General features: G+C 39.4%; 1 long non-coding RNA gene across 1 annotated transcript in view; it reads right to left on the reverse strand.

The window, feature by feature from the left end:
• Positions 1-1,921: 1,921 nt before the first annotated feature.
• LOC131410922 (uncharacterized) overlaps positions 1,922-26,693 on the reverse strand; it is a 73,598-nt gene continuing 48,826 nt past the window's right edge. Inside the window, exons 3-4 of the long non-coding RNA XR_009221435.1 lie at positions 5,773-5,829; positions 1,922-2,778 (exon numbers count right to left, since the gene is read on the reverse strand). This is a non-coding gene — a long non-coding RNA (uncharacterized LOC131410922). The remainder of the gene's footprint in view (positions 2,779-5,772; positions 5,830-26,693) is intronic.

Below are 26,693 nucleotides of genomic sequence, written 5' to 3' on the forward strand. Positions count from 1 at the left end.
ATTCTGTCTGAGGACCCTTGCCCCTTGCCCTCCATAGCATTCCTCAGTGTCCTTGGCAGTCTCATCTGATCCAGCTGTGGCCAGGGGAGTCTCCTATTTTCCTGTCTTTAAAAAATGATTCTACCAGCTAATCTTCTTTTTCTTTGTGATTAAACTATGGATCATGTTAATTTTTTATTTTTATATTTGTTAATATTTTATTTTTTTCAGTGCCTGTCTCAGAGCCTGGCACACACGAAGCACTCAATAAATGTTTTTGGAATAAATCAGTGGTTCTTAGATTTTATTCTTCGTCAGAATCACCTGGAGGACTTGTTAAAACACAGATGGCTGAGCCTCACCCCCACAGGCCTGGATAGGGCCCAAGAACGTGCGTTTTGAACAAACTCCCAGGTACTGCTGGTGCTGCCAGACTGGGGACCACACTTTGAGATCACTGGAATAAATAGAGTTTGAATTGTTAAAGCTCTAATTCTTTTATTACAAAATGAAAAAAATTTTTTTATGTGGTTGAGGGATTTAAAACTTTCCCCGGTTTTTTTTGGGCCGGCCCTGTGGCTTGGTGGCTAAGTGCGCGCGCTGCGATGCTGGCGGCCTGGGTTCGGATCCCGGGTGCGCATCGAGGCACCACTTCTCCATCCATCCTGAGGCTGAATCCCACATACAGCAACTAGAAGGATGTGCAGCTATGACATACAACTATCTACTGGGGCTTTGGGGGGAAAAAGTAAAATAAATAAAATCTTTAAAAAAAAAAAAAAAACTTTCCCCGGTTTTTGAATTGTCCTTACCTTTTTTCATCATTTCTACTTTTTCTCTTTAAAAATTTTATCCTCTAGAAATTGAAAAAGAAAATCATATTTCTCCAGTAATAGCTGTCCTATAATGTTTTATTCTTTATTTCTTCTCTATATGTGAATTCTGTAGAGACAAAGCAATTGAGAATATGTGGGGAGTTCCTATTGATAAAGGATGTTTTCAAACTCTTATCTTGAGCATTGTGGATGCAGAATTTAAGAGGAAAGTATCTCTTAACCTGAAGTTTTAGTTTGATTTGCGGTTTTGCTTGTTTGATTAGTTGGGTTTTTTTGGTCATACTTCTCAAAGTGAGTGAAAATGTAAAGGAAGAGACTCAACACACGTTATGAGGCCAGTCACCACTAGAAACACAGCATAATTAAGAAAGAGAAGTACTACTGAGGAATTTGTCCAATTTGCCTGAGACACGTCAGTGCATACTTTCTATTATAGAAATAAATATAAAAATTATGCAGTATATATTTTCAGGAAATTTTATTTCTTTGAAAAAATAGCTGACTTTTCCATCCATATTTATGCAGTTAGAGCTCATACATAGGGGATTGATACCCCTTATATCTACTTTTTCAACCTACAAAATCCTTCTTAGGATTTAAGGACAGCTTTCCTTATTCACACAAAATTATAATAGTCCACTTTCCTCACAAAATACTCCCTGAAGTTTGGATCAGCCTTGCAGACAGGCTTATGCCTTTGAATTTGAGTGTAGTAGCAGTTTCTGGTGGTGAAGTAATAAAAGATATTGATTTTATTTATTGTACTCCCACGAAAAGGCTGAATAACTAGATTGATGGGATGGAGGACTGCTAAAAATATTTTTATAGGGTTGGGAAATTTTAATCTTGTATACAGTGCTGAATTTGACTATGTTGCTGGGCTGAAAGGAGGCATCTGTAAACAAACTCTTGCAATGAACTACTCTTGCGTGGCTGTTAGTGGTCAACACATTTTTATTGAGTGCACACCATGTTTGCAGTCCCGTGTTAGATCATTTCCTACCTTGACAGTTTTTTTTTTGTCTTTTGCATTCTTTTAAAGGATATAAATTGGTTAAAAAATTGGTAAAAATAATTTTATTGTTACCCAAAATAGGTATACTCAAGTTAAAACATTTAAGATATGATTTGTCTACAATGAAAAGCACAGATCATAAAGGTACAATTAGATAGATTTTGACAAAGGCATCTACTCCTGTAATGCACACCCTTGTCAATCAAGACATAGACATTTTCATCACCAAGAAAGTACCCTCAAATCCCTTCCCAACCAATGCCCCTCCCTCCCGAAAATAACCACAGATCCGGTTTCTATCGGATGCGCTCTGCTCTCTGACTTCTTTCACTCAAGAGAGTGCTTTTGAGATTCACCCCTGTTCCATGTATCAGGAGTTAGTTCCTTATATTGCTGAGTAGTATTCTGTTGTAGGAGACACAGGCAAATTCCCTACGTTGCACTGAGGCTTCCCCAACGGAGGGAGGGTGCAGGCAAGATTGAGGGCTATCCTTTATTTCCTTCACTCCCCATTCGTGTAAGCCGTTTTTTCCTTGAAGGACAAACCTCTGACTTCCTTCATCAGTAACACTAGGGCCCTACTATTCGATCTGATCTTATTAGATCAGAATTTAAATACAGGGAAGAGGGCCTGGTATTGCTAGCAAACTCACTGTGGACTACTTAAGAACCTTAATGATCGACACTATTGCTTTAAGCAAATATTTTGCAAATATAAAGTGTTAAGGAAAGAGCTAGAAGAGTAACAAACAAAGTGGCCAGACTGCTCCCAGAAATTCCTGTTGATGGATTGAACGAAGCGGGTTTCCAAGATGACAACAGGCAGCAGACGGTGTGAGGCGACAGGAGCAGGAGTCCTGGGCCCCTCCTCCTCCCAATTAAGTGGAGGAGAGAGAGAGACTCGGATGGAGCAAGTCACTTCACCTCCTTGTGCTGGAAAAGAGGGGTCTGGACAAAACAGAAGAGGAAAAGGAGAGAAGGGAAGAAAGTGAGACTGTTAGTTTGTGGTGTCTCAAAAGGGGAGAAAACAGATTTGGTTTACCTAAAGAACCAAAGCCCTTCCTCCTTTTCCCTGATCACTCTCCGCCCACCTGCTGCCTCCCCGAGGGCTGCCAACCTCACCTGTTTTCTCCTTGTTGTCGCCTCCCAGCAGAAATGTGAGTACAGCTCGAAATTAAAAGAGCAAGCCTATCAGTGCTTCTGAATCACTGGTTGAAAAACAGCCCAAAGAAATGGGATCTTTTCTCACATGTATGGCGATAAGGCACTTAAAATGCCAACATGATAACAACAACATAAATAAGAGCAAAAAGCCCTGTGACGCACCCAGAAATATCAGGCTGGTGTCACATGCTGTCCAATGCAATGTTTTAGATGATCTAGGGGCTGAGAGGGGAGGATATACTTTTCATTTATACAATTTATTCTTGTAAAGTATCCAACTGCTACAGAACATTTCCACCGCTGTGGTGAAGTGTCTGGCGATCTCATCGCTGCAGTCGCTGCACAGATCAACACACGTCTCCTGTTTCATCTGTCTTGTTCAGTGCTGCTCAGGGCATATCTCCTCCGCTGCCACCATTACCCAAGAGCCCTGGAGGGCGGGACTCAGAGCATCTCCAGCTAGGTTGTATCAACAGGCTAAAGCATCTCCACCCTCCACTCACCTTGGGCCGTTCCCTCCTCTCTTCTTAGGGCTCAGGGGAAGGTAACTGAAGCCATTCTGACCATTGTCCTAGCCAGATCTTTCCTCTTCCTCAAGAGAAAAGCTTTTACCTATACTTAGGTCCATTGGGTGTTTTATTACACATCATTAGTGGAATATAGTCTAACAAAACTACAAAGAAATCTTCACCTTCAGTGGTCTTGTTAGTAGTAATATTGATATATTCTATTAAACTATATTATTTTGAAATTATTACATACGCTATACTTATAAATAAGTAATTATGTTACTGTTATGTTAGTGGTAATGTTAAGAACCATAATTTTCACTGTAGGAGAAAGGAGATACAAGTGTGAAATTAAAAATAAATTTAGATTACTTTTGATTAAATTTGAATTTGAACTATTTGGAAATTTTAATTTGATATATCAAATATTCAAATATATTTGAATTTGAGATATGAATATAAATTCATGTTTTTAAATGCTTAAATTTTTTTTTTTTTGCAAGGAAGATCAGCCCTGAGCTAACATCCATGCTAATCCTCCTCTTTTTTTTTGCTGAGGAAGACTGGCCCTGAGCTAACATCTATTGCCAATCCTCCTCCTTTTTTTTTTTTCCATTTTACTCCCCAAAGCCCCAGTGGATATTTGTATGTCATAGTTACACATCCTTCTAGTTGCTGTATGTGGGACGCGGCCTCAGCATGGCCGGACAAGTGGTGCGTAGGTGCGCGCCTGGAATCCGAACCAGGGCCGCCAGTAGCAGAGCTCCCGCACTTAACCGCTAAGCCACGGGGCTGGCCCCTTAAAAATTATAAATGTTTTAAAAATTCAAAATGTTAAAATACCCTAGCTCTGTCCACTGAAAAGACCCAGTAGCAATGACAACCCAGTAACAATGAGAATGTTAGCACCCAAGCTATAGTCTCGGAACACTTCCCTGCTAAACGGAACCGGCGATTCTTGGAGAGATCACTGGTTCCGGCTGTGCAGCGGCAAACGACACCCTGAGACTAGATCACCTTGTTATGCAGGAAAACAAGGAAGCTGTCCACGGGCCAAAGGTGGCTAATTTTACCATCAAAGAGAAAAATGACAGCAATTGATTGAAACACACTAATTAAATAAATATCCCTGAATTTATAATGATACTCAAAAGAGAAAGGCAAAGCAACTAACACAACTCATGTGTCGCTACTGGAGGAAGTCTATCAACTCCATATTCTGAAAATTAGCAATTAAAGGGAAAGAATTAGTCTTGATCTGTCTTTCCCGCAAAAACTGTATTTGCAAGTTACAAAATAGCTCTAGTTGATGAAGGAAAACTTTCCTTACAGAAATATTGTACCTAGTAAATGTAGAAGGAATGATAGAATTAGAAAAATCACCATTTTTGGAACATCTAATGAAATAATTGATTCAGGCAATAAATATCGATTGATGCTATAATTAAGAAGCAAAATATTACTGCTTCTCTGGCCATGCTGAGGCCGCGTCCCACATACAGCAACTAGAAGGATGTGCAGCTATGACATACAACATCTACTGGGGCTTTGGGGGGAAAAATAAATAAATAAATAAAATTATAAAAAAAAAAAAGAAGCAAAATATTAATGAGGAAACTGTATATTCCAAGGGAGCCAAAAGGTCACACTGAAACTTTACAACTAGGAATCAGGTAGTCACCACCTGGATCTACTGCTCAATCAGCATCGTTAAAAGCAGGGCAAACAGAGATTTTGTACATCCTGGTGTGATGTAATATGAAGTACATAGGACCACCTGTGAAGTGTCTGTGCCAAAAAAGTTAGCTGAGTCTAATCAAGCCTTTGTATCTAACTTCTGGGTTACAGAGACATAGAAGATGGAAACAGGTTGAGAAAATCAGCAAAATCCAGATTGTCTTGGGACAACTGATGCAGTCTCTTTAAGAAGTTACTGTCTAAGAAACAGGTAATGGGGGAGACGAACATGCCAGACAAAAAGAGACTTGAGAGACATCGCAACCTCAAAACGGCCCCAACAAAATTCCCCTGTTAGTTCACTCTATATCTTGAATTTGCATACGTATTTTCCCAAAGGACTGTGGTTGGCTTGTTGACTGACGTAGTGCTTCTGCTAACTTCTTGTGAAGAAAGGAGCTGGCTGGTGATTCCTGCACCCCTTACTCAGTTCTCTGCCCTCCCCTTCCCACCTCCATTGAAATCCAGAGGGGATAAGTTCACGAAACTACTAACAAGTAGAAGGGCATAAACAGACAGAAATAGTTCTTACTCAGAATGGAGCTGGTCTGAGGCAGTCATGGATTCTGGGGGGGCACAGAGTCAAGTGCTGTAATAAAAACCAGATAATTTTGTGACCAATAATAACAGTTATAGTTACATTTGCTGAGATAAAAGTAATCAAATCTTGTGCTCTGTCTGTGATGGCAATCATTGCACGCAGTGCAGGACTGTGCTGCAGGGGTCTAAAAAGAAATTTCCCCCTAATTGTGTGTAGAATATGAATAGTCGATTAGAGCTCTCTCTCGAAGTATCAGATATAGGTAGCTCTAATGGGAACAGTCGTCCAAAATACAAACCCCATTTAATCAGGCCCCTTGTTTAAAATTCAGAACATATTTATATACATGTACATGAGTATGTGTGTGTATCTACCCAGTTTCATTTAACTTATACTCATACTGTCAGAATTATTCTGACTTCTTTTTAAAAATTTTAATTGGATAAGTTTCTTAGTGAACCATAATTAGATGCTGAACAATTACAAGTTAGTAGCAGAGATTAAATATCCTTAAAAGGAATATTAGGGTATAAAGTAAACTTATGTAATAGACCATAATCTACCTAGATCAATGATTGTTTCTACTCCTTTTTCTTTGTCATAGATTCCTTTGAGGATCTTATGAATATTCAGGATTCTCTTCAGAGAAAGATGTAAATATGTGAAAAATTAGTCACAATTTCAGAGGGTTCCTGCCAACTCCCCACTGGGGCAGACTGCATCTTCCAAAGATGGCCACAATAATGGCTTCCCTCCCACAGACTCTTCTGCAATGTGACTTGCTGCTCTCCCACCAACAGGTGGAGCCTAATTCTTCTCCCCTTGCTGCTGGGAAGTGATTTGCTGAAACAAAAGAATGCAGAAGAAGAAATATTTGGGGACTTCCAAGGTTAGGTCAGGAGAAGTCTTGCAGCTTCTCTCTGGGACTCTTGGGACACGCCCTCTCATGACACTGCATCTCTGAGCATAGTGATGTGTGGCCTCTCAGGTTGGCACATTCAGCTGAGCTCATAGCCAACAACTTGTACCAATCGCCAGCCCTGTGAGGGAGCCATCCTTGACGCTCAGCCCAGCTGAACCATCAGACGATTCAACCCCAGCCAACATCTGACTGCAGCTGCAGGAGAGACCCCCTGAGAGAACTGCACACCTGAGCCCAGGTGGCCCACAGAACCATGAGTGATAATAACAAACTGTTGTTTTAAGCCACTAAGTTTTGGGGTGATTTGTTACACAGCAATAGATAACCATAACACCCACCTAGCCCTGTTGAGAACCACTGTTCTTAATGATTTATTGAGAAAAGGAAATCAAGTTAGTAGATTGCAGTTAAAATTCTTAGACCCAACAATTTACTAGCTGTATATTTGTATATCTTATAAAAATTACTACCTAATTTTTAACAACATTTAGATATGTTCTGATTTGAGTGTTTTGGGTTTTTATTTCATTTGCAAATCAATAAGAGTACACCTGGCTATTTAGATATCAAGACGGCCTTGATTTCAATACCAGAAAATAGAAGAAAAACCTTTTGAAAAAATTGTTTGTTATGCTTTGACCTAGAACTTCCACTTTTAGATATTTTTCCTTAAAAATAAATGGTTAATTTAGATAAAGATTTAGTTAAAGGATGTTTATCACAACATTACATATAGTAGGGGAAAATTGGAAACAATCTAAATGCACATCAATAACAGACTTAATAAATGATGGCATTCCCATGCTAAAGAATACTATGAAATAGATAAAATGAGATAAAACTATTCTTATTGACATGGGAAGATGTTCAGGGTATACTGCTAAGTGAAAAAAAAAGCAAATTGCTAAACACTAGGTATAATTAAATATTTTAATAAAAAACCATAAAACACATGTGTACGTATAGGAAAAAACCTCTAGAATTACATACCATGCTGTTAACAGAGGATACCTCTGGGCGGTGGGACTATAGGCTGACTTTCAATTTCTATTTTCAACATTTTTATATTATATGAATTACTTTTGCAATGCTAACAATTTTAAGAATACTAGTTTTATTTAAATGTTATATGAAAGGAAAAATTCATAAAATAAAATAGACTGTACACTGGAACCCCTTACTAAAAGTTTTTTTTTCTTTCTGTATGAAGAAAGAATGGACAGTGAATCCATGTTCTCATCTATAAAATTTACCTTTTCAAGGAATTCTGTCCCACTTACTATACCTGAATAACTTCTCCCTGGCACCATGCCTCCTATCATTCATCGTTTTGGACTTGTGCTACGATATACACTCTTTTTCAAAGATTCCTAAATAGTTTTTACACGTATGTATCTACATCTTCAACTATATTGTAAACTCCTTGGTTATCGCTTTTTCTTTGTATTGTACAATCTTCTATCATCAATAAATGCTAAGAACTTGGCTCGTTGAGGTGCTAATACAGGGGTCATCGAACTACTGTCTATAGGTCAAATTTGACCAACTACCTGTTTCTATACAGCCCATGAGCTAAGAGTAGTTTTTACATTTTTAAATGATTGAAAAAAATCAAGAGAAGAGTAACATTTTGTGACATGTGAAAATTATGTGAAATTCAAATTTCAGCGTCCATATACAAAGTTTTATTGGAGCACAGACACACTCATTTGTTTATATACTGTATACAGCTGCTTTCATGCCACAACCTCAGTTATAAGAAAGACAGTACGGCCTGCAAAGCTCAAAATATTTACTATTTTGGTTCTTCACAGAAAAAGTTCGCCAGCCCCTGGGTTAATATAATGGAGCATCAGAAGTTTCTTTTAAAATATCTGCTGTTGTTGAATGCCTTTAGTAGTATGGTAGATTGCATTACTGTTCTCAATTCTTCTCTGCTGCTTGTGCAATAGGATTATATACCCAATAACCTTGCACATGTGATGTTGCAACGTCTCCCAGTACAGCACACAGTAGACACCCCTGCCCCAGCGTCTTCAGGCTTGGCCGTGACATGCTTTGGCCAATGGAATATTAGCAGATGTGAAGTGAGTGAGGCTTTAAATGTGCTTGCAGAGCTTGGCCTGGGTTCTTGAGTGTCTGTGATCTGCCATGAGGTAGCAGCCATTTGTCCAAGTAACCACTGGATCCAGAGTGAGAGACGTGCAGAACAGACCTGAACTTGAAGCAGAGTCAGCTCAGCCAGTGCACAGACCCACGAGCAAGAAATGAGTGTTTGCTGTTGAGAGTCACGGAGGTTTGCAAGTTGTTTGTTATGTGAAAATCTGACTAATACTGTGGAATTCATCACTCAGTTATGGTGATGTTTGTGTAGCTTTATTTAAAAATAAAGAAACTGGAACTCTCATTAGATTTAGGAAGAAGTGATATGGATTACCCCAGGTAATCAGTAAATGTAACATATTCATACTGCTTTATGGGTATAGTCATAAGTTTGAGAAAAGTCTATTTACCTTTTCTACTGAGCTGTTACGATGCCTTGAAATCACATTTTCAGCGGACTTATTGTCCAATATTATGAAAGCCACTTGGTTGATTTAAAATGAACACGCTGAACTTCCATGCTTCTCCACTCCTCCACCACTCCTGTCTGATGTATGGAGTGACAAGTGATTGTATGCATTTCTGTACGTGATTTCCAAGTCTTGAAATGCAAATGTATTTTTACCTGTAAAATGAGAATCTTTGGTTGATACAAAATTTTGCTCTAGTGAGTATTCTAAACCTATACAAATTTGGTGCTATGTACCATTAGTATTTAGAATCTGGTTATATTAGTTAAGGTGTATAATTCTCTTAAAGCAAGGTTTCTTAACAGTGGCACTATTGACATTTTGGGCTAGATAATTCCTTGTTGTGGGTGGCTGTCCCGTGCATATTACCATTTCAGCAGTATCCCTGGCCTCTATACACACTAGATGCCAGTAGTACTTCTCCAGACCCCACTCCCTCCCTGAACCTTCTACAGTCATTCACAATCAAAAATATCTTCAGACATTTCTATATGTTTTCTGGGGGCAAAATCACCCAGATGAGAACTGCTGCCCTAACGAGTGTGTGTGTGTGAGGAAGATTGGCCTTGAGCTAACACATGTGCCCATCTTCCTCTATTTTACATGTGGGATGCCTGCCACAGCATGGCTTGACAAGCGGTGCGTAGATCCGTGCCTGTGATCTGAACCTGCGAACCCCGGGCCACCGAAGCGGAGCATGCGAACTTAACCACTACGACATGGGCCAGCCCCTTAACGAGTGAATTTTAAGGCAGTGATTTTCCTACTGGGTTACAAATTATAATAATCTAGTAGGCTTTTTTTTTAACATCTTATTTTGAAATAATTTCATGTACCATTTGTTAATATGTGCCAGATGTACTGTTTCATTCTTTTTCTACATATATGCATAGATACTTTTTCTGGATCAATTGGGAATAAATTGCAGACAGGATACCACCTCACCCCCTAACACTCAGCGTGTATTTCCTAAGTATAAGGATATTCTCTTCCATAATCACAGTGTGAGTAACAAAAACAGAAATTTTAAGATTAATACAATATTATTATTGAACCCACAGTCCCTATTCAAGTTTTGCCAATTATCCCCAGAAGTGACTATTTTTTCACAGTCCAGGCTCCGGTGAAGGACACACACTGCATTTTGTCTCCATATTTCTTTCATGTCTAGAGCAGTTCCTCAACCTTTCACTGGTTTTTATAACCTCAATATTTTTCAAGAGTACAGCCTACTTTTTTTGCAGAGTGACTCTTAGTTTGGATGTGTCCGAAATCTCCTCATGGTTAGATTCAGGTTGTGCAGTTTTGGCAGGAACATTTCGTGAGCAATGCTGTGAGCTTCTCGGTGCACCTCATCAGGAACCACAGGAAGTAAGTTAATCCCTTTGTCGGTGATATTAACACTGATCATTTGGTTACGGTGGTGCATTAGTTTCCTAGGGCTACCATAAATTACCACAAACTGGGTGTCTTAAAACAACAGAAAAGCTTTCTCTCACAATGTGGAGGCCAGAGTCCAAAATCAAGTAGCTATCAGGGCCGTACACCCTCTGGAGGGTCTGGGGTATAATCCTTTCCTGCATTTTCCTGCTTCTGGTGGCTGTCGGCGTTTCTCGTAGCTGCTTCACGCCAGTCTCTGCCTCTATCTTCACATGGCCTTCTCTTCTTTCTCTCTGTCCCTGCCTTCTCCTCTTCTGTCTCTTATAAGGGCACTTGTCATTAGGATCTGAGTGATCCAGGATGATTTCATCTTCAGATTTTTAACCTAGTTATATCTTCAGAGACCATTTTTCCAAATACAGTTACGTTCACAGATCCTGAGAGTTAGGACATGGATGTATTTTTGGGGGGCCACCATTCAAGCTGGTACAGGTGGGGCCTGCCAGCCTTTTTCACTGTAAAGTTACTATTCTACCTTTGTCATTAAGAAGTAATTTATGGAGAGATACTTTGAGAAGTGTAAATATTCTATTCCTCACAAACTCTCACCCATTGCTTTTAGCATAGATATTCATGATTCTTGCTCAACTGGTGATTTTTAAATTCCATTATTCCTTCTACATTTGTTATTTGGCAGTCTATTGTAAGAGTTTTTCTCTCCTTCCTTCCTTCCTCCTTTCTTTATATCCATATAGACTTATTTTATTCAATGGCTCATAATCTAGTATTATTTTTACTTTATTTTCATGTCTGAGTGTTCCCAGATGTGACCAGCAAGAGCCCCATCAAGCAGGCTTCTGTGTTCAAGCAGGGAATGACATGGTTCCCATCATTCTTTGAGAAATTTTCTACTTTCCAGCACCAGAAAATGTTCTAAGATCATCTTATATTTTCCCCACCCCAGCCCTAGAATCAGCTATTTCATCAAGGATCCTTTGTTTCTTTTAGTGGGGAATGATGTTTAGAAACCAAGATTTGGGGGTCTGAGAAGCTCTTTAAATAAACAATTTTGAGCCCCACTTTCAGAGATGGTAATTCACTAGTCCTAGGGTAGGACCCAGAAGAGAGAGTGTGTGTGTGTGTGTGTGTGTGTGTGTGTGTGTGTGTGTGTGTAAAGTTTTAGGTAGTTCTGTTGCATAGCAGTATGTGGGAAGTACTGCTCTAATGCGTTTAAACCATGATTTAGTTTACACTACATTTTTCAGAGCACATTTTTTATCTAAAGGGACAAATAATTGCCTCATATCGTAATTACTAGATACCAGAAAACTAAGCAAGATAAAACCTACAATATCTGAAAAAACATACTGGATATCAGATGTCAGTGATGAATGTCTAAGGTAGAAAATGTGTTCCATAATGTAAAACAATTATTGATTACAAAATCAAGTCAACTTAGATTCAAGTCTAGATACAATTATAATCTCAATTAAAAAAGAAAGTGGAAATTTTACTTTTAAATTGCATTCCTCTGACTATAATCTCTCTCCCTCTCTCTCCTACACACACAAAAGAATACATCACTTTGTGGGGAGGGGTGCAGGGAACACGAGAGTTTTCACAATGGAATAGAAAAGTCATCTATTTCAATATCCATTGCTTGACTATCTTCAATAATAGATAACTTGGAGAAGGAACAAAATTACTTCAGCGAAGCCAACTGTGCTGTTGAATAGCTATATTACATTTTGGTATTGAATGTGAAAAAGCATTTTTTTCCCATATGAAGTTTGGGTTAATCTTTTTTTATTTCTTAAAAAAATAAGAGCATTCCAAGGAACTAACATTTATATCTTGAGGAAGAATTTCTTGTTCTATCTACAGATGATCAAGATGTATACTGAAACTCTGGGTCTGTAACTTTGCCTCAGTAAAAAGGAATACAATATATCTCCTCTTTCAGATAGCAGCACTTTTTTTCCCCCCTGATAATCCCTAAGATAAATTAGAAGAAAATGCTCCATGGGAGTAAGAATTAGGATTCTTATCATTAACAAATAATAATAGTTGTCATTTTTGAGTATGTGCCAGGAATTTTACCTATCATCTCTATTTTACAATAAAGATGATAAGTGCAGAGAAATGAAATAACTTGTCCAAGGTCACATAGCTAGGAAAAAGCTAAGCCGGGACTCAAGCCTAGTCAAGACAGGCTAGGTTATGCTCAGTAACAAACCTCAGCAGCTCATGCTACACGTGCATTGTGAGTTGGCTGTGGCTCTACTCAGTTTCCTCTTCATTCTTGAACCCAGGCTGACAGTGAAGCCTCTGTTTGGAATATTGCCAGGAATTGTGTGTGGGGGAAAGACTATGGCGAACCACACACTGGCTCTGACCACTTCTGTGTGACAGAAGGAGCAAAATGGCTTCAGTGCAGCCAAGTGTAGTGTTAAACAACTATGTCCCATTTTGGTATTGAACATTGGTATTTTGCATTTCAACAGCCAGAGCAAGCTATGGCCAAACCTGATGTCAGTGAGGGGGGAAGTATAATCCTCCCACGGGAAGGGGCAGCAAACATTAGTGAGCAGTAACCAGCCTACCACAGACTGGTGTGCAGATGGCATGACTTAACCTTAAGCCAGTGTAGCAGGCCCTTGGTCTCAGCGACTGGTCCATGTTGGTCCAATCAGAGTGAAGCAAAAATGGTTGTTTGATGGTTGGGGGAGGAGTTGACCTTGCTCTCTCTCTCATCTGGAGCTGCTGCAGCCATTTTTCTGCCACACAGTAAGAAGTGTGACAAAAAGGCTGATACAAGCAGCAAGGCAAAGTCAAGAGAAATGGAGCCCCAGCACTGAAGACCCCATGAACCTCTGGAACAGCTCACCCTGAAGGTGATTCAACCTCTGAACTTTCCAATGATAGATCCCAATCGATTAGGCTAAACCAGTTTAAAAAAGATCTTTTATTACTTCTAATACTAACTGATAATCTTAAAATCCAAGGCCTAGCAAAGTCTTAAACTGCATTGGAAGTGTGTGTATGTATAATATGCTTAATTTTCTGTAAAAACAATGTAGCAACATTATGAAAATTTTGAAAAATAAGAAGGAAATGACCCATAATCATATTATCCTGAAACATCAACTATTAATCAGGTTTGCATATGTCCTTCCTGTCATGTGCATTTCTTTTTACATAGGTTGTATCAAAGTATACAGATAATTTTGTATCCTGACCTTTACACTTACATGTACATTTGAATTCTTTTCCCACATTGCTACATAATATTCTAAGGATCACTGGCACAGCTGCAAAATATTCCAGCAATCAGCTATAAAACAATGTAGATGAAAATTTCCCTAATTTTGAACACTTTGTTTGTTTCCAGTTTTTAACTTTATAGATAACAGTGCCATGTATGTATTAACATATGTTCATGGAGAAAAATGGGAAAGGAATACACAAAACCTGATACCAGTGGATGCTTTTGTTTAGGCCTCTGTGCCCTCTGGACCATAAGGTGACGAAACTCACAGAATTAGGCAGGGGTTGGGCTCTGCCTACTGGGAGTCATTGTTCTAGATATCCATGTATGCAAATCTGGTCTTATTTATTGTGCTAGGTTAAAAGAAATGGCATAAACAAATTGAAATTTTTGGTAGAATAACGAATTCTGATGTGGAATAATATTTGGAATAATTGGTTAAAATTTGGAAAATTGGTTATTCAGAAGACAATAACTTCTAGGTGGAAGCTAGTAGGATAGGGAGACTTGCAAACACATTAGTAATAAGAAGTCAGAAGGAAATGGTACTGAGATATATCAATCAAGATTATAGGCAAAAATAGTCTTTTTGTACTGAGGTCCTCCACTGGCATGAACTGCTTATGCAAATCTGTTTGGCCACTGTCAAACAGATGGGGAGGTTATGCTGAAAGAGGGCAGCCCCTTACTGTTTACTGCCCTGCATGGATCAAATGGCTCTGCTGGCCTGGCCTGTTCCAATGGCTCGCTGTCTCTGACCTTTGATGGCTCTCTGTCTCTGGTCCAGCATTCCTCAGACAGTCCACAGCTTGAGAACTTTCCAGTGAACTTGAGATGATATTTCCCTTGCTAGCTTGAGATTCATTTAGATTTATATCTATCTGTTATAAATATTTAAAAGGGGTGATGTGGTTACTCAAGAGTAGTGTCCAGGCAGTTCTCCAAATCTATTTATCTTTCTCAGTCTCATTTAGGTGGACCCTTGATTAGATGTAGAACTTTTTCTCCCTGCTAATCTTAGTCTGGAGGGACACGGCTACAGCTATAAATCTTGACACCTGTTTCTCAGTCCAGGTCCCAAACCCAGTTTCTTGACAACTATATTATCAAAAGCATTTAACCTGTGCCCACAGGAGCACTAAAAGCAGAGCCAGATAGTTTGTTTAGTAGATCTGATTTCCTAAATTAGGGAATCTTTCTTTGGCAGAGTGTGGGCTGTCTTGGGACAAAGCTGTTTTATGTAGTAGAGCCATAAAGGTACATATTAGTAGCTTCTGAACAGAGAACAAAAAGTGGGCCTAGATCTTCGAAAGAAACCGAGTAAGAAAGTATCTCCTAATAGCACAGTTGGTCAAGCAGGGGCTCACAGGGAGAGGCTATGGCATCTTCTCAGAGACGATGTGAGTATAGGTTGACTTAGAAGTGAGAGGATCTCTAGCTCCCAGGAAGTCGGGGAAAGGATGAGGACTACCAGCAAAAATTAGGCCTGGAAGACAGTCAGACAAAAGGCCATCCCTCCTTGTAACCCTTACATAATCACTGCATACGTGACCAACTGGTGCAATCACTTTGACTGAAATGATTAATAACATATACCTTTGGCTAAATTCCATTCAAAGTATACAAAGAAATAGCAACTATCTTCTTCTTATGAATTTTAAAATGTTTTAATTTTCAACTCGTGGTTTTAGTATTATTTTAGACAATGCCTTAGAGTCACCATTTATAGCACTTTTTTCCCAAAAAACTCCAGTATAACGCCAAGATCATTTATCCCCCATCATTCAAACTTGGGGTTATGCCAAAGCCTATTACGGGATTTCATTTTGATACTTGATCTGGAATATTGAATGTAGACCAACATATCCTTATTCTTTTCCAACAAATGCTAAACCTTCAAAGCAGCACCACACAAGTGACTTGTGTATTAAGGCCTTGCTCCTCAGGCTCTCAGGGCCCCGGAAGGTGAGCTCTCTGGGGCAGACCAAGCCTGTAGCATTCACTGGCTTCTCCTCAAGCTTAGTAAGTACCGTGCTGGCTCAATGCATAGTAAGTGTTATGGATTTCCTGTATCCTTAGAGCACTATTTACAGAAAAAGAGAGAGAAAAAGGTTAAGGGGAAGCAGAGTAATAGATAAACAAACGTTATAGGATGAGAGAACTTGAATGAAGCTCCCATTTTGTGAAATATGTGCTTAGCACATAAACAAGGTGTGTACCTGTTTAAAAAGAGAGAGAAGTAGAAAAGTCCGTAGCAAGTTTTCTCTTTTCAGAATTCCCCAATGACAGTATATTATTTCAGATTTTCTTAAGGGTTTTTCTCTGCACTCTCCAATTACTCTTGGAGGACCACTACTGAAGGATGGATCTGGCACTTCTGCTTTCTGAAATAGCCCTGGTACCTCATGGAGATGAAATTCTCTGGCTTTCAGTTCCCATTTGGTCATAGCCCCAAGCACATCAAGTCTGACAGGCCCTTTATTGCTTTTGGCAGCAGAGTGAAGTCTGTGCACAAGAATGGCTGATGAGGGAAACTCCGCAGAAGGATTCAGGAGTGAGAGCAGCCTGGACTGGTTGGGAAAGGGCAGCCAAGGGAGCTGGTGCCCTGGATGCTTGTTAACGGGGATGGCAACTGGGAGAGCTATTGCTAACCCACAGGGCCCCGATGGGATGTCCCCCTCTCCCAGTTTCTGAGGGAGCCATTGCCCGCCTCATACATTCTTTAGGTCCTCAACCCAACCCATTGCTTGCCCAACAAATCTGTAAAGACTAAAGGCAGATCCTGAGAATCATCAAGAATAACTTGGTGCATAGAGAAAACCAGTCACATCACACCACAGTTACTCAGGGAGCAAAGAGTCTGAGGTCTTTGGTTTTATTTCTGAATGAAAAATTTACTTTAAGGTGGAAATATACTTGACATCTTTACTTTAATCAGTCCCCTGTAAAATGGGCATAATTGCATTCGTTTATGCCGCACAGATGTTATAAGGATTAATTAATGCTTTTAAAGTGTGGACTTCAAATCAAAATTACTTCAACTTAAACCAAACAGATGCTTTTTAAAATAACAGGCACATATACCAGTATATGTTAAATGTTAAGGAATTTTCTTTTTTGCTCTGCTAAAATTTAAAAACACTAAGCAATAGAACGTTTTCAATCCTACTGTGTAACTCTAGTCATTGATTGCTGAAACAGTATATCATGTAAATACTGTACGACTTAGTAATTCCTTGCAGAATCTGATTCATTAGGGAAAAGTACTCTCAGGCTATTTTAAGCACTTAGGTACATGTTCTTTGAGCGAGTCAACTGTCATAGCAACTGATCTGCCACAGAGAAGCAAGGAAGTGCCTTACCATCAGAAGTGCTTTTCCTCTCCCTTCGTTTGGGAATCTTTCCTTGGCTCTTAGAATGAAATTTCATGACTCAGACACTGATCATGGAAAATTTCACTGAATGAATGATAATTCTTTGACAGCTTTAAATTTCTGAAGTACTAGATTTAATGGACGCTCAGATGCTATGGTTTAGCTCTGCAGGTTGGGAGAGCACACCAGAATACCAGAAAATCATGACAAATGAATGGGAAAAATGAACCCTGTGAGTTTGTGTAAATGTATCCAGAAAATTCAGATTGAAAAAACCCAGAGCAGTCAGAAATTTAAGGCTAATCTAGATCATCTTAATTTTAATCACATTATGGTTAATCTGATCCACATGGAATTATAAACTGCTTTCCATATTCCAAAAAAGTCCATCAGAAAACCAACCAGTGGCTTGAGAAAGCAGTCTCCCACATTTAGACACTGTCTGATGGGGGGAAAAAAGTCAATTCTTTGGGGGAAAATGTTTTAGTGGCTCACAATCAATGCACAATGAAACAATCTGCCAAGGGGAGACTGTGTCATGACTTCTGATGAACAGAAGTTGAAAAAGGGCTCCACTCTAACACTTGAATTTTCTAAAGTCACAAAGTGTTTGTATAACTTGGCCGTAGATGTCCACCAAATCAAAGCATTAGACTTGGGAAAATATTCAACACTTCATTTGAACTCTTTAAAAAAAAAAGTGGGGAGGGGGTAACAGAAAGGAAATACACATCCGAAATCACTTAACTGAAACCTTGGGGTCCAGATGTGTTTTGTAAGTTGGGACTTTTTCCATCTTGGATAGATAAAAAGGTAAATATAGGATATCATACATAAAACCCTGACTGAGGTCTGGGCAGCACCCTGTAATAAAACAAACTGATATTTCAGCAGCGAAATGTGTGAACGTTCACACTGACTGTGATCAATGAAGATTAAAAATAGCCTTGAGGCAGTTCAGGGCAGGTGTTGTTGCCAAATGACTTCAGGCCTGGTCAGGCTATGATGCCGAATGAGTTCTGAAAAGCCTTTCATTTATCAAACCTCTTTGGACTTCAAAATTGGTGGATAAGAGATTGCGAGCCTGTACTGCTTGATGCAATGACTGACACGTGTCTCTCTCTCTACACTGAATAAAGCTGAAAGTATGCGCTGTTCAAAAAAGAAAATAGGTGAATTAAGGAGTGGGGGAGCTACAACAAGTTAGAAAAGGAAAACAGTAATATTTGGGAACATCTGCCTTCCAGCAGAATATTCTTTATGTTTCTAATAAAAACAGGAAGCCGAGGGGAAGAAGAACTGATCTGAGATGTGTAAGGTGATTCTTGTGTTATGTTGGCCAAAATATGGGCAAGTAGGACATTCCTTCACACAACAGTGAGGCAGGAAAGTGAAAGAAGGAAGAATGGATGTCTAGCGATAATAGGGTTGATTCTGTGACAGGCACATTTGTGGAGAGGCGAAGAGTAAGGGCTTTGGCATCAATTCACAGACTTCCTGAGTTCAAACCTGACTCCATTACTTGCTTAACTTATCTAAGCCTCAGTTTACCCATCTGGGAAATGAAGAGAGTAATATCATGGGTTGTTAGGAGGCACCAATAAAATAACACCCATAAGACAGTTAGCACAGTCCCTGGTGCATGGTTAGCAGTTAAAAATAAACTAAAATAGGGCCGGCCGTGGCTTAGCGGTTAAGTGCTCGCGCCCCGCTACTGGCGGCCGGGGTTCAGATCCCAGGTGCCCACCGACGCACCGCTTCTCCAGCCATGCTGAGGCCACGTCCCACATACAGCAACTAGAAGGATGTGCAACTACGTCATACAACTATCTACTGGGGCTTTGGGGGAAAAAAAGGAGGAGGATTGGCAATAGATGTTAGCTCAGAGCCGGTCGTCCTCAGCAAAAAGAGGAGGATTAGCATGGATGTTAGCTCAGGGCTGACCTTCCTCACACAAAAAAAATAATAATAAAATAAAATAAAATAAAAAATAAAAAAGTTCACACTTGTAACTAATGGTAGAGATACAAATATCTCATTCATCTAGTCTGTTTAGTTTACATCAATGGTGTCATGGGATTAGGTACCAATGCACAATTTTCTCACCTGCAATATGCCTCTGATGGGGCCACTCTTACAAGGAAAAACACCTTTGAGAGATGTCTCTTGAATAGGAATTTGCTTCAGTTAAGCTGTAAGAGGCTTTTTTGTTGAAGTAACTTACTTCCCCTCTCTAGTCCACTGCCCTGAACCTTCCACTTTGTTTTGTGTGACAGTAGGTTTTAAATCAGTCAATGTACAAGGCCCCAGAATTCTGTTACATCTGGCTTCAGAAAATTATTTATTTTCTTCTATAGTTTTCTGAATTAATCTTATTTCTTGGTTGTCATATCTCATAACTCACAACCATTATGTATTGAATTTTGGGCTTTCTCTTTCTCCTTCACCATAAAGCTACATCCCCAAAAGACAGTCAGTCCTTTCTTTTTCACTGCAAAACTAATTCACATACTTTGTTGAATTTTTTTTAATCCAAAGCCAAATAACATAGCAGTGTGTGTGTGTGTGTGTGTGTGTGTGTGTGTGTGTGTGAAGTAAACAACCAAAAAGGGAAAATCTGCTGTTAACTTCCATAATTTCATCACCTCCATCCCACTTTCCAGAGATAATTGATGTTAACCACTAGGGCTGTGTTCTTCCAAACAACTTTCTATGTATATGCAAACATTGATATCCTATATATTAGGGAGAAATCTGTGGTTGTTGATTTAGAAAAAAATAAAATCATTCTATATATACTGTTATGTAGCTTGCTTTTTTTCCTATTTAACCATGTACCATGGACACCTTCTCTTATTATTATTGTTCCCATTCTTTTGAAATAATTTGTGTTCTGTAAGCATAATTGTGTATGGTTATTAACTTTTTCTTCATTCACTGAGTTAATATTTATTGATCATCAAAATGAGGAAAATATGCTAGTTGGTATAGAAAGTGCAAGGTTGTATGAGACATAGTTTTTGCCCTCTGGATGCTTACTATAACCTGGAAAGAGAAATAACACAGGGACACATATAAAACTACAATATTAAGTAGTATAGAATATGTAAACTTAGATTTTAGTACCACTGTAGGTCAGAAGAAAGTAAACTAACTTTTGGAAGGGCTGATCCGGAAGGTTTTTCTAGGAGATTTTGGATATAAATTGGGTCTGGAAAGCTTGATTGGATTTCAACTGATGTAAAAGAGGAAGAAAAAATACCTTTAGCCAAATCTCTGAAAGAAGAAATGATAGGACGTGTTTAAAGAAAGGCCATAATCCAAATGCATTGATTGTAAAACACTTCTTGATTTCAGAAATATTAAAAAGTGGGGGCAAATGTAAAAATTAAATCAAGAAAATACAGTATTTGGTCAATTTGAATGGAATGGCAGATTTCCAGAAGGTAGAACTGATCAAGAAATCTAGAAAAGTAAGTAGAAACAACAAATCACGGAGAGTCTCGAACGCCAGGGGAAATCCAAAATTTGCATATTTTCACTCTTGTATATAATTCTCTTCCAGATACTTCTTTTCTTCTTATCACAAGCCGTTAGAATTTAGGAACAGACCAGACAAACTAGTCTTAAAACATAAAAGTTTGTATTCTGGAGTCCTTATTAAAATGATATCTTTAAAGCTATTGTCCATTTTGGCAGGCCCTCCCATTACAGACTGGTTTTTTCCATAAAGAGAGACACATTTCATATTAATTTACTTATGTGCCCAGCGCTCTGCTAGGCACGAAGATGTCAGTGGTGAACAAGATAGTCCCAGCCTCACATGCTCATGGCTTGGTTGATAGAATTTCCAGTGCCTTCTCCCCACTTCCCAGACATCATCAGTGTCATATTCTGCTGGCCTATCACCCATTAAAAATACACATCACCTTGACGTCACCTTCTGCTGCCTTGGCCTTGTTTCTCATTTGTGGTTATGATTTCCTGCTTGCCCTGCTGAACTCTGATTTCTTGAAATCCCCACACTCTTTCTTAACACCTAGGTGACTTTTTCCCACTGTGCTTTTATGTAAAGCAGAACTATTTACAAATGAACTTTTAGTTGTTACAGCATCTCCATAATTATTTCCTAAAATAAAAAAAAAATATTGGTTTTTGGATTCCCTTTATGTTGATGAGGACAACTACAATGAGGATGATGATGAAGCATAGGTGGACTTAGAAATATGCCAAATATCTCCTATAGAAAAGGTTCTGTTAAAAACACAAATGGAGAAAATCTCTATTTGGGTCTTAGAATTAGGCATGTAGCTCAGTATACAAATTTAGGATTTTCATTTTCTTGAGCAGTTAACTCCTTTACTGTCGTGAAATGTCCCTCTCCATCCCTGATAATATTCCTTCTTCTAGAATCTACCTTGTCTGACGTTAATATAGCTATTCTAGTAGCCTCTGGGATGGTCCCCAATGGTCCCCACCTGGTGTACACACACTTGTGTAGTCCTCTCTCACATGGTACCAAAGTTGGTCTGTGTAACCAATAAAATATGGCAAAAGTGAAGCTATGTCACTTCTGAGATTAGTTTATAAAAGACTGTGGCTTCTGCCATAGGCCTTCTGTCTCTCTCTCTCTTTTCCTTGGATCACTTCCTCTGAGGGATGCCCTGTCATAAGCGGCCTATAAAGAAGCCAGGTGGTGAGGAGCTTCTGAAGCCCCATGTCAACCACTACGTAAGTGGGCCTGGATGCAGAGCCTTCAAACCCTTCCAAGCTGGATACCTAGACTGTGAGAGACTCTGAACAAGAATACCCAGCTAAGCCACCCCAGATCCCTGACTCACAGAAACCATGAAATAATAAATGTCTGTTGTTTTAAACTACTAAATTTGGGGTAATTTGTTATACAGCAATGAATAACTTATACATCTAGCTTTCTTTTGATTAGTATTTTCATGGTGTTTTGAGGGTCCCCAAACTACTCCAAGTTCAGTGATTAGCGAGAGGACTCACAAATCAAGAGAAGGTTATATTCACAGCTAAAGTTTATTATGGTGAAAGATACAAAGTAAAGCAGCAGGAAAGATATTTTCACTGGGCAGAATCCAGTGAAATCCAGAGAGGCCCAGTACAGGCTTCAGAGTCCTCCTTCATCAGAGGCCACATAGGATATGCTCTCTCTCTTAACAGTAAACTACAGGAACATGTGTGAAACGTCTCTACCCAGGGAATTCTGTTGGATTCAGGTCCAAGGCTTTTTTGGTGTGCTGCTCACATAAGCATATTTTGCTATGCAACCAGCCATGGCAATTGAAACCCAGGACTCCAACAATGAAACCTGGTGCACAACATTAATCTTGATATTTGTGCAAATCAACCTGATAAGCTGGTAGAGCATAGCCCATTGCTCCACATCAAAATCATCAATCCCTGATATCCAAGGACCATATTCTCAGTGGTTGGCGAAGGGTCAGTCACAGTTCCAGGTCCTCTTAGAGACATTCAAGGAATAAGCAACCAGACCTACCTGCTCTGTTAACTATTTCCTCCTAAATGGTGGACACCAGTTAGTACCAATTGCCAAATATGTGGATGAATGAGCCTTCAGAAAATTCCAGCCTCCAAACTTCAAGTCTTCCAGGTTAGGCCCCAAACATTATGAGGCAGAAATAAGCACTCCCCACTGTGCTCTGTCAGAATTCCTGACTCACGGAAACCATAATAAACAATAAATTATTATTGTTTGAAGTCACCAAGTTTTCGGGGTAGTTTGTTATATAGCAATAGATGAATAACATAGGGTAATATTTTCTTGTTTCTTTGCAAGTCTGGCAATTTTTTATTGGCTGCCCGACATGAGTTTTATGTTCGAAGGCACTGGATTTTTTTGTATTTCATTAAATAGTGTTAGATTTTGTTCATTGCTAGCTAAGTCACTAGGAATTAGGATCCTTTGTAGGATTCTTTTCAGGATTGCTTTTAAGTTTGTTAGGGTGAGTCTAAAGCAACCTTTAGCTTAGGGCTAATTTATCTCCACTATTGAGCTGATAACTTTCTCAACAATATTTCAGGGATTGGCAAACATTTTTGGTAAGAGTCCATACAGTAAATATTTTAGGCTTTGCAAGCCACATATAGTCTCTGTTGCATATTTTTCTTTATTTTTACAATTCTTTAAAAGTATAAAAATCATTCTCAGTTTGCAAGACGTTCAAAAACAAATCTGCAGGCTGAATTTGGCCCATGGGCTGCAGTTTGCCAACCGCTGCCCTCTCTGACGTCTTTTGCGTTAAGAGGTGTTTCCACTCTGGCTGAAATGAACATGAACTATTCCCAGCCCTGTTATGAGTTCCAAAAACTTTCCTGCCTACTCATTCTCATGGTTCTGTCCCAGCCCTGGTGGTTTCCTCTCAGGCATGTCAGATTAGCACTCAGCCAAAGACGTGAAATTTCCCTTTAAATTTCCGGGACTCCATCTCTCTCTGCACAGCTCCCTCCTCTCTGGCACTCAGTTCTACAAATCCTAGCCACTGTGGCCTCTCTGAACTCTGATCTCTCTCTTCTCCTCTCAACAAGACTGCAGGTTCTGTGTGGGTTCCCCCATCCTGTGTCACTGCCTGGAAATGGCTTCTAGGAAATAAGTTCAATCCCATGAATCACTTCCTCTGTTTCCTCCTTTCAGAAACCACAGTCCTGTGTTTCTTGTTTTTCAATTTTTTGAACCATTGTTTCATATATTTTGTTTTATAGTTGTTTCAGGCAGGAAGGTAAATTCAGTCCCTTTTACTCCATCTTGGAAAGAATCTCTATTCATTCTTGAATTTAGTTATTATCAGTGGTCATGTTTTTATTTGCTTACATATACTTACTCCTATGTGTTGGTTTCTATCCACATTGAACATAAATTTCTAATAGAAACTATTTAGTTCTATTTAATTTTTTCACTGTTAAACACAGCACCACATCCACACTCATGCAGATCATCATAAATGCCACTAACAAAAGCTATATGTCAGTGACCATAGACTTACAAGATTTCTAGTTGAGATAAATCTTAAATGATCTAATTGATCTCAGTCCAACTCTACCTTTACAGAATTTCCTTTATAGAATTTCCCTCTTCAATATCTTTAGTAGTAAACATGTAATTTTGAGGGACATATTCTACTTTTTAGGATAGCCTGTTTCATTGTTGGACAGCAAATAATTGTCAGAAAATGTACATTATAATGAGCTAAAAGGTAACTCCTTACAACTTTTTAGTTCTTATTGAATTTGTGTTGAACCTAAATGCAGAGGACCTTTCTTACCAAATCCTTTTAACCATGTTGGGCATTATTGATTCAGTTTACAAATACGTGTCGTGCTAGGCTCTGTGCAGAGCTTGGGGTTGTAGAGGTGAGAAAAAGAAGGTAATGTCCAGGTCTCATGCATCTTTCAGTTGGGTGGGGGAGTTAGAGAGTAATCAAAGAAATTAACATGTAAACATGAGTAAAATTAAAGTGTGATATGTGCCATGAAGAAGCATGGTGTGATGCCATTATATAGAGGAGGATTTGATCTCCTCTTCCTCCTTCTTCTTGAAGGACATTCTTGGGGAGATATGAGTTGAGATCCGAAAGCAAAGTAGAAGATAATCAGACAAGAGAGGTGAGAGCTTCCATGAAGAGGGGATGGCCTGGGTAAAGCTACTGGGGCAAGAAAACAGCAACTGATGTTAAATCTAAACGTAGGACTTTCAGATAATCCTCTTAAATACTTGACTCACTCAGTGAATACACCCAATCTCAGAAATATCACTACATTACCAAAAATACATTTCTGACATTTTGGGCATACTTGTAGGGAGGCAGATTTTATTTCACTGTAAGGTAGTACTGTGGATTGCCCTTGGAATATTATTGTCCCCACCTCAGGTTTTGTGGGACCCGAAGCTTACACATTTTAGGGGCCCTCTTTAAGACAAGAAATACAAATGATGGAAACAAAGTTAAGCACAGGGCTTGGAAGAGGCCTTTGTAAGTAAGAGGCCCTGCTTCATTAGTTTCATGGTAAATCTCACTCCTCCTTTGAGGTGTTCAGACAAAGGGTGCATGACCATTTACTGGTAATGTTATCAAGGGAGTTCAGATGTTGTATAGAAATCTGGACTTGATAGATGTCTAAGTTTCCTCCAAATGCAAAGATATTCTGTTTACTAGGCTTAAATTTGAGAATTGAATATGTCAAAGTTTGACTCTGCAATCTTCACCCCCAAGCTGGTATATAGAATGAGTTGTCTGATAGTCTAACAATGGTGTGATATTTGGGACTCAGTGGCTGGGTGTGGGTGTGGGTGTGTATCTTTCAGCTTCTGAATTAAATGAATCTGAAAGTTAAATGTCTAGTTTCAACCCCTAGCCAGTTGTTTTGTTCTAGCCTTCAAATCTCAAGCCATAGAATCTGAGCTAAAAAGTCTTCTGAATCAAAGCCTGGGTTTGATTCACATGCTAGCCAATGCTTGTCCACGGAGAACATGTCAGGGCTGGCCAGAGACAGACCTGCACCCTCTACCCCCACTATTCCCCTCACACCTGATTTTGCTGGTCAGAGGAAGCTTGAGGAGAGGGGATGGATGCTTCTTCAGTGCATGCCCTTCAACCCTGCTGCATACACTGTCTGTGCCACTGGCAGAAGGGAAGGAGGGCACATTACAAATGAGGACTGCCACTCCCTCTCGGACGAACAGAAACAGAAACAGGACCCTCAGAGTCAATTATGCTCTGAATCATTATTATACAACAGGAATAATACGGACAACAACAAAATAACAACAGCAGCACTGTGACTGAGTGCTTCTGCATTCCCAGGGTAGTTGTGTGGGAAGATCATAAAGCTCTTAGGAAACTTTAATTAGAGCTCAGATGTAGGTGAGTGACATGGCTAAAGTTCCTGCCATTCTGGTCGCCAGAGAAATAAAATCAGGTGAGGTTAAGTGGTCAATTTATGGACAGCTGGTCATGCTCATCTGCGATTGCTTTTCCAGTCTGTCAGGTTTTCTGGAATCTGACTTGTTGGCAGCTCTGCCAGGCCCTGTGCCCTTGCTTGCAGGAGCTCAAGTTTAGAGCTAATATGTCAGTAATGTCAGCTCGTTGCCCCAGGGCTTGGCCACACCAAGTCTGGACCTGTTGCTTTGTTTTGGTGTAAGTCTACAAGGGACACTCTGAGCCCGAGAAGAAGAGTCCTGGAGGCAGGTAGATTCTGAGCACCTGCCAGGCGTGGTGGGGACACAGGGACAATGCTTTTCAATAGGAGATAAGTGACTGCGAACGGCTCCATGTTGGTTTACGCTTTTTCTACTTTAATATCCAGGAACAGTTAGAAAACGTATTTTTCCTATCTATGTATTCTTAGAAACT

The sequence above is a fragment of the Diceros bicornis genome, chromosome 10 (assembly GCF_020826845.1).
Source record: "Diceros bicornis minor isolate mBicDic1 chromosome 10, mDicBic1.mat.cur, whole genome shotgun sequence".
NCBI classification, from domain to species: domain Eukaryota; kingdom Metazoa; phylum Chordata; class Mammalia; order Perissodactyla; family Rhinocerotidae; genus Diceros; species Diceros bicornis.